Here is a 19,982-nt window from a genome sequence, read left to right on the forward strand (position 1 = left end):
ATGGGAGTGATATATATGTATATAAGGTTTTTAATCATACGATTCTATTCTTAGGCATTCATAGGTTCATATTTGCTGTTTTTGGCATATATGTTTTTTTGTGGGTGTCTAGCATTTTATTCTAGGATCGGATGTGCAGACCAGTGTTTCATGTATTAGTTTTAGTGTCAATTGATTGATTGAGTTATTAATTAATCAAATAATCAAATAATTATTGTTACTCTATATAAGTGATTTTACATGTCTTGGTCAATGTGATCTGATGAAGCTCATACATTGAGTGAAAGCGCTCATCCGACCTGCAGTGTGTTTTCATTTTAATAAACCGTTTCTACGTTGATACTCTGCTTCGCTCTCGCTCTGTGGATTTTGTGATACACACATATTTTATATATATATATATATGCACACACACACACACACACACACACACACATTTTATATATATATATATATATATATATATATATATATATATATATATATATATATATGTGTGTGTGTGTATATATATATATATATATATGTGCGTGTGTGGTATGTATGTATGTATGTATATGTATGTGTGTGTATGTGTGTGTGTGTATATATATATATATATATATATATATATATATATATATATATATATGTATATCTCTAGTGTGTGTGTATGTACTCTGTACCCATGAACTACCACATAGGCGTTGTTCTACTTGACACCAAAAGTGATATATATATAATCTCTAGTGTGTGTGTATGTACTCTGTACCCATGAACTACCAAATAGGCGGTGTTCTACTTGACACCGAAAGTGTGATAAGAGACCTTGGGACCCAGGTGGACAGTAGTCTCTCCTTTGATAATCACATTGCAACAGTAGTCAGGAAATCCTTCTACATGGCACACCTTATCACAAAAGGTTTCTCATCCAGGAAAAAAGAGATCATTGTTCCCCCTCTACTCATCACTCATTAGACCCATTATAGAGTACAGCACCCCTTTTGGTATGTACCTCACAAGACATCTATAGCAACTGGACAGGCCACAGAAATACTTCACAAAAAGGATTACCTGCCTCAAACAGATGCTCTACGCAGAATATCTCAAAAACTCCAGCTTTGTTCTGTCACATATCGCCTACTCAGAGGCGATCTCTGCCTAACATACAAAGCTATGTCAAACCCAGAGCTGTTGGACATGCTCCACCTAATGAAATCCCAATACATCTGAGCTACACGCTCTAGGGACCTAAACCTTGTCACCACAATAAACAGAACATGCTGGAGGGATAGATTCCTGTCCCAGAGACTTCCCATAATCTGGAACAAACTACCTATCTGTATCAAACAAAGCTCTTCATTAGCACTCTTCAAGAAAAATCTTTGATTGGATGGGAGATAGGAAATTCACCCCGGGGATCACTTCTGTGGCTCTGCTTGACAGGGGCACAGGATAATAATTTTCTTGGGTGGCAAAAGCCATGTTACCGTTTGGCTAGGGTAATATAGGCCATATGGCCAATAGCCTAGTACCTACCTGTATGTGTGTGTGATGACAGTGAGAGGTGTGTTGAAGACTGACTGCATTGTCATTGGAGATGGACTGTAAAAAGCTATAGGATCTGTGTCTATTATGTGTGTTTTGGTGCAGAAGAGGAGATCAGAACTGTAAAAAAGATATGGTGACCTGGGTAATTCACCTGTTTGGTGCAATTCACTCATTTGGTGCCTTCTGCCAAATTTAAAAATGGTCAGCTTACAAGCTGTCCTTATCTGATTACTATTGTCTATTAGACCGCATAAAGACTGTGTAATTGTCAAACATTTACTTTGTAAAGGTAAATAACTGAAGTCTGACTGTTTTTATATGCTACCTAATAAGGGCTTGTAAACCGATAATTACAGCTTGTAAACTGTTATTACAGCTTGTAAACTGTTAACCTGCTGGCACCTGCTACAGTTTATTTAATTTACCTCTCCATTCCTATGTCAATGGTGGAGGGTTTCTTGTGGAGTTTGAAAGAGAACAGAGATGGCAGTATGTTGCAAAGCATGTTAAGGAAACCATCTCAGAGCTGGTAGAAAGTAGAACTAGAGAGTTGTTAGAAATGCTTTTGCAAGGGTCAGGTGAATTGCCAAGTGATTTCACAATATACAGAAGATTGATGGATGGAGATGTAGAGGTGCATTTAGCAATATGAAAAGTGTAATGTAGTTTAGTGTCTGCTAATCATAATAAACTAACCTTTATAAAACAGATATGAGAAAGTCCTGGATAACTCGTAACATTATTTGCCTTTCTACCAAGTTTTCCACTTGTGCCTGTTTTTTTCCATTTGCTTATCTATGGTTGTCGGTTGGATTGACATTGCTGATGCACTCTCTCCTCCAGACTAAACATGGAAATGAGCTTCACTATACTTTGGCTATTATCCTCATAGGTAACTGAAAATAAAACAAATGGGTCACAACAATATTTACATTCTTGCACAACTATAACTTGTTACTATTGTGTGCATTTTTTGAAAGAATCCACTGCACATACATAAAATGCTTACAGTGAGGATAAATGGAAAATTTCAGGCCATAAAGTCCTGAACAACACATACACGTACCATCAGATTACTGTGGCATGTGCCATAAACTCAGATCCTCAAACCAAAGCTGTGATGGCGTATAGGTACTCGGAAAACCAGGTATAAATAATGGGTGGTTCTTGTAGAGAAATTAAAATGTACAAAATCCATCGTATACTGGTGAATTTTATTGCAGTTACTATGGCAAACTACTTTGTAGCTGAATCACAAAACAAGAACAATTTGCTGTCTGGGAGTGAAATTTGGGGTGGTTCTTTGTCACTAATAACTGTTTTGTCTTTCCTTCAATTCATTAGCTGTTTACTCAGCAGCTTAGGTCACAGTTTGAGGCTGTCTCCAAGAAAATGAAGTCAAAGGATATCTTCTACGTTTTGTGAATAATTAAAATTGTATAGTTTATCAGATAAACACTTGGAACAACAGCTAGAAGTCATTAAAACCTCTTCAGGTGACATAGTAATGTCATTTGGTCTTGACAAATTTGCAATAGCAGCATTTGAAAAAGAAACTGAAGAATCAAGAAAATGTAAAATTGGAGGAGGAATGTGATAAAAGATTTAGAAGAAGTTTACAAATATCTTGGAATGGATAAAGAAGCAGTGATGCAGCATGAAAAATGAGAACATAGCTGTATAAGGAATATTTAAGAAGCCTCAAATTAATACTGAAAACTGCTTTGATATTTAGAAATAATGTTCTATCCATAAATAACCTTGCAGTTCCTGTTTTTAACTTGCAGCTTTGCAGTGAATGGTCACAAAGAGCTGGATAAGCTTGATAGGAAAACAAGTAAATTGATTCGTATCCATTAAATGATTTACAAGGATCAGAATTAACCAAGGTTCTATATCCCTCTGTCTGAAGAAGGCATGGGCCTCCTTGAAATCGGCTATAGATTTAGGTTGGTGATTGTGACATTATATGCACATTTATTGATATCAGATTCAAACATATTGAAAGTTCTAAAACATGAATAAAATAAGTCTCTAAGAAGACTTGTTTACTTAAGTTAGCAGAGGCCTTTAGAAAGCAAGTGGATATGGAAATCTGACCAAATCTGGATAAAAATATGCTGGAAATTGAGTGCAAATAAGCAAAAGAAAGATCAGAAAAAAAGATAAATGGAAAAGACCACAGTTATAGCAAAAATATAGAGATCTATTGGAACAACTGCATGTTGACCAAGAGTTTATGTACAAATGGCTCAGGTGAGGTGAATTTAAATCAAAAGATGAAAGCTTAATATGGGCAGCACAAGATAATAGATTATGTACCAGAAAGTTCACAAAATCCATAGAGTAGGTAGGAGATCGACAAAATGTAGATTCTGTGGTACATAACTAGACATTCACCTTGTTGCAGGTTGTGATACACTCCTGGCTGAAGGTTTTTATGCAGAAAGGTATAACAATAAAGCAAGGTCGTTGCATTAGAGACATGATAAACATTATAACATAGAGGCAGCTGAAAGATATTGTAAACATGAACCATAAAGGATTGCTGAAAATTACAAAGTAATGATGCATAGGATCATCCCATACCAGTGGCTAAGAAAGTAGAAGCAAGCAGGCTTTATCTTGTTCAGCAGATAAAAACCGAGATAGCACTGATTACCGAAATTGCTATGCTTTGTGACTATGGTGTCTTGGGAACTGAAAAACATAACTTTCTTAAATATCAATACATGCCAGCAGAAGCTATTAAATATGGAGTATGGATACACAGTTGGTTCCAATTGTATCTGGACCAAATGGGCTTGACAAAAAGAATCTTCAAATATATCTGAATATGGTATTGATTAAAAATAACCTCTTATGATCCTCAAAAAGAGGCAATTCTGGGTACATTGTAGGATCTGGGAAGAGTGCTCCTATGAAATAGACTGAAGTAAAACCAATTTTATGAATTTTAATTGATCTCTTACTTAAGAATAGGGTCCATTCCTGTCGAGGTATTTAAAAACCCAAGCATCTGAAGAAATTTAAACCAAGGCGGAAATCATTTTCATAAGTTATAGTGTGAAAACGTTCCTAAACAGCACTTTAACTGCATGTATCATGCTGCTGTAAATTTCATATGAAACGCACATTTCCAAGAAAATAAAAAGAAAAAAGAAAAAACAAGCAATTACTCCAGTAGTGAACAAAGTATTTCCATCTTGTTAAGAGATGAATATTCAAGGATAGGTTATTAGTCTTAATGGGCTGAAGCTGGCTGTTCAAATAATTTAGCATTGATCAGCAATAAGTATAAGAAATTTGCAAGAAATGTAATCGTGGCTTTGTATACATTAGTATTTCAGTCAACACAGTATAAATCTGCATACTGTTCTACACTATTTTGCAGAGGGCACACCCTCTTGAAGTGTCATACGGGATGCTGTGCCTCCCACATCTTTCCCACTAATATAGTCAGTGAAAACTGTAAGAAATCCCTAGCAAAGCTAGAGTATTCACTGTGTAATACCTTCCTTCTAGCTCCTTTAGTAGAGACCCTTGGGATATATGCAAATGTCTTCTTAGTGTTTCAGCTACATGGCTTTTAAATGCCTTTGTACTTCATGGGTGTATTCAGCAGATTAGGCTTGATTTTAAGGTCTATGTTTCTGAAGTAAAGCCAACCTATCCCCTTTGTTGTACTGATAAGGTCATCAAAAGAAAAAAAGTTCTACGCATGGATATTTCAAGCCAACAAAACCAAACCCTATAAGTTGTGAATGTCCATGCCAGTGGATGCTCACTATACTTGTAATTTGGCTAGTGCTAAGTAAACAGCCTGCGCTGAATTCCAAGTGTCTCATTTAATATGCAACCATAATAAACTATTTACCTTTTTCAATCACTTATTTAATGTTACACTATACCAGAACATTTTGGTGTTTTGAGCAGTTCAACACGTTAGCTTATCTTGGGACTTCATTTGTGTAACATGAGCTTTACGTTGTGACAATATATGTGCTGTAGTTATGAAGAACCAAAGAAGAGCTAATATGCATTTTTTTTGTGAGTTACAACATAGGCAGGAACTAAATTATAACTTTCAAAACTGCATGGCAATGTCTATCTACATTGTACTTGCCAGGATATCTTAAAAAAATATATATATATCTTGGATCTAAAAGGCAGAAATGTAGAAGCTATCTGTCACCTTTCCATCCCAAGTACCCTCCTGTTAGAACTATGCCACTGTTGTGAGGGTACAATCCTCAACAAATTGCCTAAACTGATTTCATTGTTTTAAAAATGATTAAATTGTACGGTAATCAAGTTAGGATTTTGGCCTACCCTTGGCTCTGGATCTTACAGCTGTTATTTGTGTTACCATTTTGCACCATTCATCTCAAAATGTTTGTATTTTATTAGCAGCATTATACATTGTTTCAATATAAAATACAATCAAATATTGTATGCTTCCTGGTTGTACAAACCTATGCTCAGCAATTTTGATGGGTAGTTCATTTCTGCTAATGAGAATAAAGTGATGGGTGGTGATGCATACTCGCTTTGACAGTAATCATAGCTGCATACTTGCTGAAAAATATAAAACGCTCGGACAGTACTACACGTTTTCATTTGCAATGGATTCACTGAAATTGTATTCAGTGCTGCTTGTGTACCACAAGCAGGGAAAATATGTCACACAAGAACATAATTGTATGAGATGGGTACTAATTGACACACTTACCAACATGCCATGAAATGCCTCCAAAGTTGAACAACGCCAGTGAAAAAAGATCCACATTTTAAAAATCAGTCTTTGAAAGCAAGGTTAAGGTCATTATAGTTGTAATGATGTGCCAAATGAGGCAAGCCAGCAGCAGTGAAACAACAGTGTCCACATCTAGTCTCAAAAAGTAGTTGGCAGCAGAACAAGCAATGGAATGCCCCAGACAATAGGCTGCAAACTTGACCTCCAGTGTTTTTGCATGTTTTAATTTCCTTTATGGAACAAGTCATGGCTTTTCTGTTTGGCGTATTAAGTGGAGAGCACTTGCTTTCCCTTGTCTTGTAGCTCTGGTGTCCATGGGAGGAGAACTGGGATAGTAAAAGATAGGTTGAAGTTAGGTGAAGTACAGGATGGAGCGGAGTAAAATGAGGTAGCAGCAGTGGTGATATGAGGGGAAGGTAACCTTGATTTGGTGGATGTAGTTACTGGTCTCTGATGATACATTTTTAGGGTTTTACACGGGAGATGATTAGGCGAGGAAGGAGATATGGATGGCACACTTTGTATGATGTGTGAGATGTAAATGTCATCATTTATGGGTTATGGTAGGTTGTTTTCAAACTATGGCAGCTCTGGAGAAATATCTATTCTTTTAAAATAGGATGGCAGAGTTAGAAAGTCTATACTGTATTTGTGAGCCCCATTATTTGTTCCGTTTTTTTGTAGTTCCTTTATTATAATACTGTTACTGTGTCATTTGTGCATGATACATAGGTAATTAACCTGTATGGATATTTCATTTAAATTCTTCATTAAAAAGAATAAAGCAAAAAAAAAAAGAAAACTACTCTACTGATTAACACAACTACTGGCTTCCAAAGGAAAGCTCAAATGTCAAAAAGTCTTCAGCGATTCACATCCACCCAAAGAAATATTTAGAATAGTATTCTGACTGTAACCAGTCAGTAATGTATATTAACCAGTTGTATACATTATTCAGCAAGTCATAATCCTGCATCTCACTTCTGATTACCTCACCAGTCACAGTATTGCATGTAAGCTGCCGTCCAGTCATGCTCATCTAAAGTTAGTCTGTGGAGCCAGGGACTTCCAGAAGCTACAGTGAGCATTTGTTCATGTATATGTGAGAATGAGAGTTGCCAGTTAAATCTTTCAATATAGGTCTATTTGACCTTCTTTACAATGAAACTCCCAAATTCAAACTGTCATTCACTCATAAGTGCCCTTGGCTCTAGTAGTTCTTTTAAGTGTTAATGTTAATTGGTCACTGCATTACAAGTACCAGCACCAAGAACCTGAGTCTACTCATCTGTAACATATGTTAGGGTTTTGCAACAGTACACGCAGATGCATGTGGAATACCATAAATGGCACAACACATTTTTGTTCAAGTCCATTGGTACAGTTGCTTGTGGTGTTTTCGGCAAGATTAACAGTGCATGGTAATTCTGGGGTGATTACCTTTTGCAAATGCAGGTGAATGTGTGTGTGTGTGTGTGTGTGTGTGTGTGTGTGTGTGTGTGTATACCTCTGCATGCCCTCATGTGTGCAGCATGCAAGCTGAATGCTTTGCAAACTGAGGGGCAGTGAGGGATTCAGATGAGAAAATCATTGTTAAATGCGCTCAGTGCATGCAGAACCAAAACAAAATATGAACACATCAGTTTTGCTACATTCCCCTGCTTCTACTTAGCTGGCAGGCATAATCTAACTTGATACTGTTGACTGTTTTGAAATATTTTTTATAACTCTTACTAGGTTAAATGCCATCTTGATAAATGACTACACGGACCTAGTGTATATATGAAATGTATAATCTAGGCAAATCATGAACCTTTGTTTCTTTTTTAAGAAAGGAAGAACTAATTTAACTTTTATTTATTTTTGTTAATTAAATAGAACAATTGTCAATAAGTAGCTCCTGGGCTTTGAATTAAGAAACTGAATGATTAAACATGAGGATATGACCAAAAGATTGCGTTAATTCTGAGACTGGAATATTTTTGAAACTTAACATTATTTATGTGAGTAGGAGTTCTTCTATCATTTACCTTGAAATATTTTGGAAAAAATGTGACTCCTCGAAAAAGGGGAATGACTTGTTACAGAAGAACTTGAATAATTGATGCCCAATTCAAATGTATCCCATTTCCCATCCTAAAAAATCTTTTTTCAAAGAAAAGCAAAGGTCCTGGTGTTTCTGATGGATCCAGATTATTCTGTTGAAATCTACTTGCTTAAAAACCATGCCTGATGAGATGAAAAGGAGAAAGGGTAATACTGGTTTGTACATGTCTGTGTGGGAGAAACCCCATAATTAACTTTGAAGTCATCCCCCAGTTTTGGGTATGGGGGAAACCTCATGTTACTTAACTGTTGGTGGCAGACCCCCCCCCCCTGCAGTGTACTAGCATCTATTCTTGTTTTATAGTGTTGGTGATTGCTAAAAGAGCACATTTTTTGACTGAGGCAAAAAGCATTGCTAGACATGGACAGGGAGATAACATTGTGAAAGTTTCTCTAGCACTGACCATGTTTTTCATTATCTGATTCACAGCAAAACTATTACCAGTGCAGAAAGCTCCATGAAATAGCAATCCAGCATTTATTAATACTTGTAATTCAAAGGAAAGGTACCAAAAAGAAACTGAAAAGAAAAATAAAAGGATAGATTGTCACCCAGTAATGACCATAGGAAGGGTTAAAATGGAAGAATCTTGAATATACTCCAAGGAAAAATACTATGTTTTCAGAAGACTGCAAGGCAAAGATCAAGAGTGGATTACTAGCAACAGCTTGCCTAGCTTCACTTGTTAAAGTAGCCTATAGAATATCTCACACCTTTTCAGTTTAAGTATCTTTTGAGACTGAATTTCCATGTGAGGTAGAAAAACAGGTTAAGTTGTAGGCTGCCCAACTCTTGTTGGGGTACAGTAGGTAGCGACTATTGTTTAGGATGTGAAAGACCATAATAGTGCTAGCTGCTTACTGATCCTGAGCACCAATACCATATGAGTTTTGGTCTAGTAGCATGTAACCTGTTCCAGAGAAGGTCAACCATTTTGTAGAGATTAAGTAAAGCGTAAATCAATGCTGATGCTGTCATTACAGTCAGCATGAAGAACACTGCCCATGTTAGGAAGTTACCTCTGAGATCATTTTAGTGAAGAAGGAAAAAGGGAGAGAAATCTTGGGGGGGGGGGGGTCAATGTTAACTGGCCAAGACTGCAGGTATGACTTACTAGTGCCAATAGTAAACTTTTTGTTAAGATGGTACTTTTTGAACATGAGGTTTGTTCTTAAGAAAATATACAATTTTTTGCTAGAGGTATATTTTGGTGTATTATATACATTCAAATACTTTGTCTGTGAACATTACCCTTGTAAGTTTATTTTTTTTTGTTATGGAATAATTGTGTCATAATTAATTGAGAAAATGAGTGAATCACTGCTGATGTTTAGAAATCATGTTACTTGACTAGGATGTCATACTGTGTAAATTAAATACAAATTATCATCATCATCAATTTGTGTAATGGGTCCAGCTTGGCTATTGGGTTTAGTGGATGTTCTTTTGGGAAAAGGGATTATGAGGACTGAACAATTATAGAAATATGAGATGAATAATAGATTAAAGATGTGAGTCACTGGAGCTGCTAGTGTGTCTCAACCCATTTTAAGGATGAAGGAGATGTATTAAGTAGAAGCTAATTTTAGAGCTGAAGAATTTTACGGAGTTGATCTTTGACTTTCTTCTTGTAGTATACTTTAGAGGACAGTATTGATATTCCCAGGTAACAGTTCAGTAGGTGGCAGAGAGGGGTCATAGTTGAATTTGAATTGGTTAGGTTGAGGAGGGTTAGATATATCGTGCTTTATCCCATGCATTGTTTCTGAGTTAATTTTTTTTCTGCCAGAATTACATATTTTGATTGGATAACATTTGCTCGTTATTTAAGAAAAGTTTGTCATTTCTTATGAATAAGTTTCTACAATAATCAGATTTTACTTTGTTAGTACTGATCCTGCTGGATGTTCTTTGTTTTTTGCATAGATCATGCTTGGCAATATTACAGGATCTTTTTTTTTTAATTTAAAGCATTGTCTCTATTTTTTAAGAGCTTGGGAAATTTTGATATTAGCCAGGGCACTTCATCTACCTTAAGTCTTCTTTTTTTTATTGAGTATAGTATGTTTTGAATATGAGTTAGAATGTTAAAGAATACAGATTAAGTCTATCAGGACCAAATCAGTAGCATTAACCTCTTTTGAAGGGTGTCTTCTGTACTTTGAGGTAGTTCTAGCAGACATTTAGGTAGGTGGGTGCTCAATATTAGTTGGATGCCAAGTAGACCAAACTAGAATATAATTACTGAGGGAATTTGGATGAATTCATAATGGGTTATATTTGTCAGAAATTTGTCCAAAAGTATAATATTTTATTGGCAGGATCATTAACTCTTTCTGCAGTAACTAAATGGGTCACTTCTACAAAAAAAATTTAGTGAATTTGAGATTCAACGAGCCTAAAAGTAAAGGTTGATATGTTTCACTGAGTTTAAACTGGTTGTATTTTGTTGCTGAGACTTCTGGCATTGAGCAAAGACGCCTTAATGTGATCCTGTTTTGGATTTGGTAGGTTTAAATTTTGATGCACATCAGCTTGTCCCTGCCTAAAAAAGCACCATGGGGCAGTGAAGGCTTTAGCCAGTGTGCAGAAGCCTTAAAATGAGCTGCTGATCACCCTTGGCTAAGCATGTAGGGCTGTTAAACTTGTCCTATGCTGACACATACTGGATTCCCCTGGAATGGTACCAACTATTCAGACAATTGTATTTTCTTTGTACCCAGGCATCATCCTTGGAGAAAGGCCAGTTCTGTTCAGGACCAGCTTCTTACCTGAATTTGTGATGTACATGGAGTTGTGAAATGTCTCTGTGCATATCTCACAGGGTTTTGTATGCCAAGTCATTAAGTCTCACAGGGACCACTGCCATATTCTACTTTTCTTTGCCAGGTGAAAAGGTCTTAAGAGCCCTAGAGACATCTGAGATCTTGGTACCTGAAAGATGACTCAATATCACCCTGTCTTGGTCAGGCATAGTGTGATGAGAATCAGTGTCTGATCATGGAAGCACCAGTCACAAACTCATTTTTTTCTAGTGGTCCATTGTACTGGACTTAAGTTGATTTTAAATCCTGGTGACTCTGTATTGAAAATGTGCCAGCAAATGATGTGGTAGACTCTAGCATTGTGGAAGGTTTAAAAATAGAAATGGATTTGTTAATATTTATTTTGCCACTTATGATATACAAAGTATGTGATTAGAATTTAAATACATCAGCCCATTTGAATGCTTTATAAGGAGGAAAAAATGATAAGACTGGTATGGACACTGACATGCAATAGGTGGATTGGTGAATCTAAATTATCCATAAGTGTGTGCATGATGTCATATTAAGGCCTGACCATCAACTTTCATTTTCTTTTTGCCTAGTAAACTCAGTTATGGTTCTTCTTGGTGGTGGTGGGGGGGCAGGGTAATGCAATTCAAGAACACTGCACTGGATGGATACATAGAAACAACACCTTTTATGTATTAAAATTAATAAGATTTCTTAAACATATTTATAATCTTAATTGGGTCAGAAAGGTTATTCATCTCGAAGTGATAACAGAGAGGACTACTTGACATACAGTTCATGTACACTACCTCTGGTTCAAGTGAGTGACACTGGGGGGACGAGAATAATTTTACTCCATGTTTCTTTTTCATTCAATTGACACTTTGGAAAGGAAGAAGTAAATCTACCAAGTAGTATACTTGCAAACACTTGGAAGGTTGAATACGTGAGGGTATAAAGTACAGGGAAAACTAAAATATAAATCTGCTTTTCCTTTTTGATGTACAATGTTTGACTAGTGCCGCAAAGCTAAATATGAAGGGGGTTATATAAAGATATGGAAATGAACGTTTTTGATGATATTAAAAAGTTTAACAATGATAGTGTTTTGCTTGCAGAGAAGATTATAGGTGATTGATTACATTTTTTTAGTATGCATTCATACGACTTTAGACACTCAAGGTCTATTCTTATTACAGTTTTATTTTGTTGCAAATGACAAGACTAAAGACCATACAGATGGGGGACTTTCTGGACTAACTGCACCGGCCATCACATTGTCCAAGTATTTGTTAAGGATATTGGAATTTGTAGATCAGTTAGTAACGATATGCATACTGTACTGCAATTTTATGTCATAATCACACAACTTTAGAGATAGCCATGCATGGCCTCATCAGTCCTGCTGCCATGTTGTGTAGCCTGTATAGGATTTTAGCTGTTTATTTGCCATGTTTCTAATTAAGCTTTTGTACAGAGTGCTGTTCGGAATGACTAGTAAATACAGACATTGATGGATACTAATGTGCTTGTGGGTCCTTGGAACAAGGAGGTAGGTATACTGCTATGCAAAGCCAATGAAATGCTGCCCTACTAGATGTGCAGCTTAAAAGTATTACTTTTTTCATTGTCAAACTGTATCTGGACCACACTATATTGTACAGCCCCATAGTACAATTCAGGATGCAACTCTTTTCATGGCTGCAATTCTTGCAGAAGTCGTCTTTTATTAGAGTCATATATAATAAAAGTGCCTTTACTGCAAATTGCACTTGGTAGTTTGGATGTAATCTTAAGTATAATTTTCATAAATTCATGTATTCATGTATTACAGTACCAGCATATCAGTTGGAAAAGATAAAAAAAAAGCTGTTAACCGATTTCTGAAATGTGTATTGGTGCATTACAATAACAGATCAGTAGAAAAACTGTCTTTTCAAAACCCATTAAGTATGAAAAACTATAAATAAGCATCATTTTGTTCACCAACTGCAGAAATAAAATGGATTACACCAAAGCTGATTACAGCCTCCTGAGGGATGGTATAAACGGCCTCACAGCCCCCTTCCCTCTGTAGGAACTGGCACCAATATCCAAAACTACACCAAAGCACTATACAAACATTTATATAGATGCATGGAATCAGGAATACTGGACAGGACTAAATCATCATCTGTAAGGAAGCATAAACCTGCCTGGTGGACATCTACAATAAATAAACTACAATGAAAAGAAAAAAATTGCTGTCCAGGACCAAGAAGGAGCAGGTTCCCAACTGGAAGCAATGTTGCTTTAGCCTGAACAAGCAAATAAGAGCACTAGTGACATCCTCCAAGCAAACTTTGAGTCCAAATTGGCCACATCTACTAGAGACAATCATATGTCCACAACCTAAAAGGAAGCACCCAGCTCTGTTCAGAACTGCTGGTCAAGGACACCACATGTACATACAGCAAACTTGCTGGCTGACAAATGAGAAGAAACTTCACCCCTCTGCCCCCCCCCCCCCATCAGTAAATAAGGACATTCCTAGTACCTGCCCCCTTTCCTTATATCTGTGGTATCTATGGAACAGGTCATCACTGCTCTCTCAAAGGCAAAAAAAAATACAGCCGCCATGGGACCAGATAACATCCCAGGCTGCATCCTACATGATCTCTGACAGGAACTTGCAGTACCACTGGGCATCCTATTCAACCAAACTTTGAGTACCAGCATTGCACAGCTGAGTGGAGGACAGCCACGGTCATCCCTATACACAAAGATGGAGCATCCACCGATCCGGGAAAATATAGACCCATCAGCCTAACTAGCCTGTTCTGCAAGGCCATGGAACAGATTTATCATGGACCTCATTAACAAGGACATTGGCAACCTCCAAACACTCTATTCCACACAGGCTTCATCAAGCGGAGGTCATGTCTGTTAAATTTGGTGGTCGTCTTTGAGACAGTCACCAAAGTCATAGATGAAGGGAAGATGGTGCACACCACCAACCTTGACCTGGCTAAAGCCTTCAACACTATTCCCCACTCGGGCAGAATAGATGAACACTTTCAACTAAGCACCAATCCATATGTTACCAAATGGGTAGCAAACTGGTTCACTAATAGAACCCACCTAGTCAAAATAGGGGAAGCCACCTCAAGCAGTAGACCTGTAATGAGCAGCATATCCCAGGGTTTAGTCTTGGGGGTCTCTGTTATTTGGGATTTACTTTTCTGAGGTGTAGGCCAAAACCTGTGGGCTATGGCTGACCAAGTTTGCAAATGACTGCAAGATGGGTACGGTCGTAAATTCCCCTAATGATGTGGACGTTCTCCAAGAGGGTCTTGTCCAAACAAATGACTGGTGCCAGAAACATGGACTCAAGCTGAATACAAAAAAAATGAATCATCATCCCCTTTGGGGAGAGTGTCCCCACAAATTATCACATTAATAACCACCACATCCTAAGCACGCAATCAGTTGTGAGGGATTTGGGCATCCAGGTTGATATCAACCTGACTTTTGACCACCATGTTGCTTAAGTTGTACAGAAAGCTTTCGACATGGCCCACCTCATAAGTAAGGGTATCTCATCCTGGGGCAAGGTCATAACATCCCTGTATTTTTCCCTAAGGCCCACTATTGAGTAAAACACCCGTTTCAGCATGTACCTCACAAAGCACATGCAGCAGCTGGAGAAACCACAGAGGTTCCTCACCAAGAGAATCCAGGGCCTCACACATTTTGTGAGGTCTAGGTAGGCTGTGTGTACCACCTTTCTCTCGTCTATAGCCTTGGTAACTGTCTCAAAGAAGTCCACCAGGTTTAGGAGGCATGATCTGCCCTTAACAAAGCTGAACTGGGTAGGGTCCAGTGTCTGGAGGTTCCCAATGTCTCTGTTAATGAGTTCAATGATGATGCGCTTCATAGCCTTGCAGACCAGGCTAGTCAGGCTTATAGAGCGATAGTTCCCGGGGTCCGTTGTGGCTCCACCTTTGTGGAGTGGCTTAACCATTGCTGTGCACCACTCTATGGGTATGTAACTGTAGAGAGGCTGAGTTTGAACAGTGTTTTTAGGTGAGGGGTTAGTTCATCTTTGAGCTTGTGTAGGATGCAGCCTGGGACCCCGTCCGGTCCCATTGATGCTGTGTTTTTGGCTTTGGAGAGGGCTGTTTTAACCTGAGTGTCTGTGATTTCAGGATATTTGGTGAAATCTGCTATCAAATGCCCTTGTGTTTGACTGTATAATGTTCAAAGAATTAACCCATTTTATAAAAATTTTTATAAACATAATGTGTCCTTCATTATGAGTTCAGACTGATCAGTGGGTAACATATTTGTAGTGGCTGAGTGCATTTCATTTATGAACTTCTATAATATTGTAGTCCTAACAATATGATACAGTCATTGTCTGTGTATACTATATGGCTTTTTATATATTTTTTTTACTAATAGAACAGTTTTAAATGTAAAACCAAATAGAAATATATCCTATTTAAACTACACTTTAGTATAAAAAGATGTACTGCCACAAATGGCATATTTACAACAGAATAGAACATCCTTAAAGGAGGCTTGCATTCTCATAAATGAACCTGAATTCTTCTGTTGAATTTCTAACCAGATTTTTTTTAATACTGTAATTTAGATCCGTGGTATAACTTTCTAATGATATAAACCAAATTATTTAATTTGTTTGCATTTATAACACAAGATAAATATGTGATGTGACTCTACCCAGATGGTCAGTAAAATCTGTATGAGACTTCAAAAGTAGTTGGCAGCAGTGATGAAACTTCAAGCAGTGTATTCCACCATCATATTTAGGACTGTTCAAGTTATCTATAGCATGCAGCTCAAAACAAAATTTATGAATTGTGACATTTGACTGAGTGAAATATTTTGAGTACACATATGAAAAGATTGAACCCTAGAATAAAGGTTAACTCTATCAGTCACGGAGTACTTGTGGATATGTATATATAATGTGTTTGTGTGTACATGTGTATAATCTATGTACATTAAATAAATATACAATTTTAAGACCCAGTCTTGTTAAAGCAGTAACGGTGTGGATACTGCTTTAATATTGGATACAGCTCTTTAGTCAGACTTCAGGAAGCCCAGAAGATTAATATTAATATTTCTTGACACAACCTTTTGTCTTTTTCATCTTCTAGCACATTAACTTCCCTTGTCGTGTGAAAAGAAATTTATACTATGCCATTTTTTTATCAAGATCAAAAGGTAAGCATAAAACACTGTTAGTCTGTCTGCATATCTAAACTGTACAAAATAAATTTTCTTTTGTTGGTTTTTTTTTTTTTTTTGCTACATGACATGTGACCCTCAAACTGAGAATTGCCTCCTCATTACTTTATAAAGAAAACTGGCTTCCAGTCCAACAGATCCACACTTCTACTGGGCTCCCTTCTGTTTAAGTTCCTTAAATAAAACTCCTTCCCATACTGCTCTGGTAAAGTTGAAATAAGAGGGGAAAAATGTAATCTATGATCACACCCTAAAATATCATAGTCAGCATTTACTCCCCCCTTACAAAAGGCACTTACAAACCTATCCTTCTGTACACTAAGCACAACATTCTTGTATGCCTTACTAATTATTTCTTTTTTCCTTCGTGAAGATGGCAAATGCTGGTGGTGTGCTGGGAAAGTGAGAAGTTAGTGGGAATTTTTTTGGGATTGCAACAGATTGGCGTATTTAAGGAGTTCCTACAGAATAATTTGTAAGAGATGTTGGAGGAGTAAATGGCTCTAACCAAAAAAAAAAAAAAAAAAAAAGATTTATTTTGAGATGGGATATACGATCTGACTTGTCTATACTTTAGTAAGGTCTTACTAAGTGAAAGTAATCACTAGAAAATGGAAATCAAAGTTTAAGCCAACTGTAATTGTAGAACTGAAAAGGTGTAAAGGCAATAAAAACTTGGGGTACGATCTTTAGAAAAAGGGTCAAATTACACTGACATACATGGAATTTATGGGAACAATACATACAGAGTGATATTCTGGAGGAGAATTGAGATTTAATGGAAGGCATGAAATTAGTAATTTATGATATTGTTGGACTGTGATTCAGAAAGAATAATTTAAGAAGAAAGGTGTATGATGAATGTGAATAAAGAATTTGTTTTCTTTGTTTTCTGTTTAATGTATTCAATATATGTCATTGTTTAAAATGTGAGAATAGAGTAGAAATGTTAAAAATGATTTTAAAAAAATCTGGAAATCAGTACCACTTGTAACCATCCTGAATTCTGTTCAAACTTCAAAGCCTTCCTGTTACCTACAGCAAAATGTAGGTGCTCCAGGCTCTGCAATTTGGTAACCTCAATGTGTCAGATATTAGTTTCATCCCTATAAACTATAGCAGACGTCTATTGTTCAGCTGACTTAACTTTTTACAATTGACGATCTCTGACTATCCTACCCCAACTTTGCTTACTGCTGATCTATATTGTCTTTTTCCTTTTTATCTCCGAAGATAAAAGAAGAAATCGCATATATCGTTACCCACATAAATAGCTGTATAACTGCTAATATAATCTTGTACCATTTAGCATTTGATTCCATTTCCTATAATAATAATAAGGTGCAGATAAATATCTGATCTACTCTTGCTTAATTATAGACTGTAAATTACAGTACTTAAAACTGACATTTAGGATGAAAATTTAGATAATGGTTTCCCCCCTCTTTTCTGTAACTCATTTTTCCAAGACTGAACATAAAATTGATCTTTGCAATCAGTGTTGTACCATCACTCACTTGTTCTCTTACAGGTTGCATTTGTTTCCTAGAGTCAAACATCAAATACGCAGCATCTATGGGACCTGATAAGATCCCAGGCTATGTCCTTCATGGGCTCCAACAAGAATTAGCAACATCATTGGTTACTTTTTTTTTTTTTTCAATCCTAGTTTAAGCACCAGCTTCATCCCAGCTTAATGGAAAAAAGCCACTGTTGTCCCCTTGCACAAAAAGTGGTGCTTCCACTGACCCTGGGAACTATAGACCTACTAGCCTGATTAGCCTTGTCTACAAGGCCATGGAGCGAATCATCATGGACTTTATCAAAGATATAGGTGATCTCCAAACACTTCTCCCTTTGACAAATCCAAATTGAGTAGGGTCATCATGCCTATTAAACCTGGTGGATTTCTTTGAGGTTTGCAAGAACCTGGATGAGGGGAAATCTGTGCTTACAGCCTCCCTAGACTTAGCTTAGCCAAGAAGTTTGGCACTATTCCCCCACTCAGGCATCATTGAGAAACTCACCCAGCTAGGTGTCATTAGAGATGATAGGGGTCCAAATGGAAAGATGATTAGAGGTCTGAATGGAGAGAGAAACTACTCTCCTTTGCTTGCTGACTTCTTTATTCTATTGGATAACCTGGTAGGGTGGTCAGCTGACCCTTTTCATCCATGAAGCAGACTTCATTGGAGCAACAGTGATTAGAGGTCTGAATGGAGAGATAAGTCAGCAGGTAAAGGAAAATATTATTGCTGAAACTGAATTCATCCTCCACTCTTGGTGAGTACCTTCATGAGATGGACCCTGCTTTTCACAAAATATCACCAAGGCTACACTGATGTATAGACTGCATTTTATATAGCATATATCATGGACAGAAGTAGGTCAAAAATTAAAAAAAAGATAGCTGGATGCACACGACCCAGGATAAAAAAGTACCTAATCTTGGTAGGTGCAGTGATGCCAGGACTGGAAAAAGTGTAGAATCTTAAAAATATGAAAATATTCCTACAATTAGGACAGGCTCAAGGGGAGGATGCCCCCCCCCCCATTGTAGAAGGAAGTAGCAGTTTACAACAAAAACTGATAGGCCAAAGAATAGCCATAAAGATGATACAGTGGACTATTGAGGACAAAAAAGAAATTATGTATTGTTATTATCATGCAAAAACCCCAGAATTTCCAGACATAAGATATACAAAAAGATTGAGAGAAATTAGAGGAAAGAAAAATACTTCCACAAGAGAAACATTTGGAAGCTTAAAATAAAAATGTGTTCATTAATACAACTGATTTGTGAAAAGCATTATATAGACCAAGAAACTTTGATCTGTTTGGAAAAAGAAGCATCTAGGGAAGTGCAAAATATAAACAACAAAACCCAGAGATATTTGAAAAGTTTAAAAAAGGAATATGGACCCGGGAAAGAAACTGAGATATATGGTAAAATATCTGTGCAAAGTTGAAAGCCAAATTAACCAATACAAAAAAGGCAGCCCCAAAAATATTCAGAGAGAAATACAGGCAAAGCCATCCAGATATGAAAAACTTCTCAATAAAAATATATCACAAAGAGGGAATGTAGAAAAGAGGGTTAGTAAAGTAGAAGTTAAAAACATTTAAGTTGAAGTTATGAAATGTCTGCAAGTAAATGATTTGGTGTAGAAGGTCTAATACAGGTCAAATCACAGCATAATGGAACGAGTCCCCAAAGTAAGGGGAAACAGGAAGATCAGGAGACATCTGAAGTAGAAATATTGACATGGGAAAAGAAAAGATTTAATGTGGTGTAATATTTATGCAAAGGAGAAAGCAAAACTAATCGATACAAAAAGAGCAGCACTTAATATATTTGAAGGAAAAATATAGGTAAAGGAATCCAACATGGAAAACTTTGAAAAAATTAAAAAAAAAAAGAGGAAAAGTAGAAAATAAGATCAGTAATGGAGAAGTTCAAGAAATGGAAACTGAGGCTATGGAGTACCTGTGAAGTGAAAGATTACACGTAGAACATCTAACTAAGAAAACACCACAGCAGGATAGAGCAATG

General features: G+C 36.8%; 1 long non-coding RNA gene across 1 annotated transcript in view; it reads left to right on the forward strand.

Moving 5' to 3' along the window:
* LOC122789132 overlaps positions 1-19,982 on the forward strand; it is a 272,474-nt gene that overhangs the window by 94,801 nt on the left and 157,691 nt on the right. Inside the window, exon 2 of the long non-coding RNA XR_006362773.1 lies at positions 16,339-16,405. This is a non-coding gene — a long non-coding RNA (uncharacterized LOC122789132). The remainder of the gene's footprint in view (positions 1-16,338; positions 16,406-19,982) is intronic.

Source organism: Protopterus annectens, chromosome 14.part0 (genome assembly GCF_019279795.1).
Source record: "Protopterus annectens isolate FY-2018-M chromosome 14.part0, PAN1.0, whole genome shotgun sequence".
Classification (NCBI taxonomy): domain Eukaryota; kingdom Metazoa; phylum Chordata; order Ceratodontiformes; family Protopteridae; genus Protopterus; species Protopterus annectens.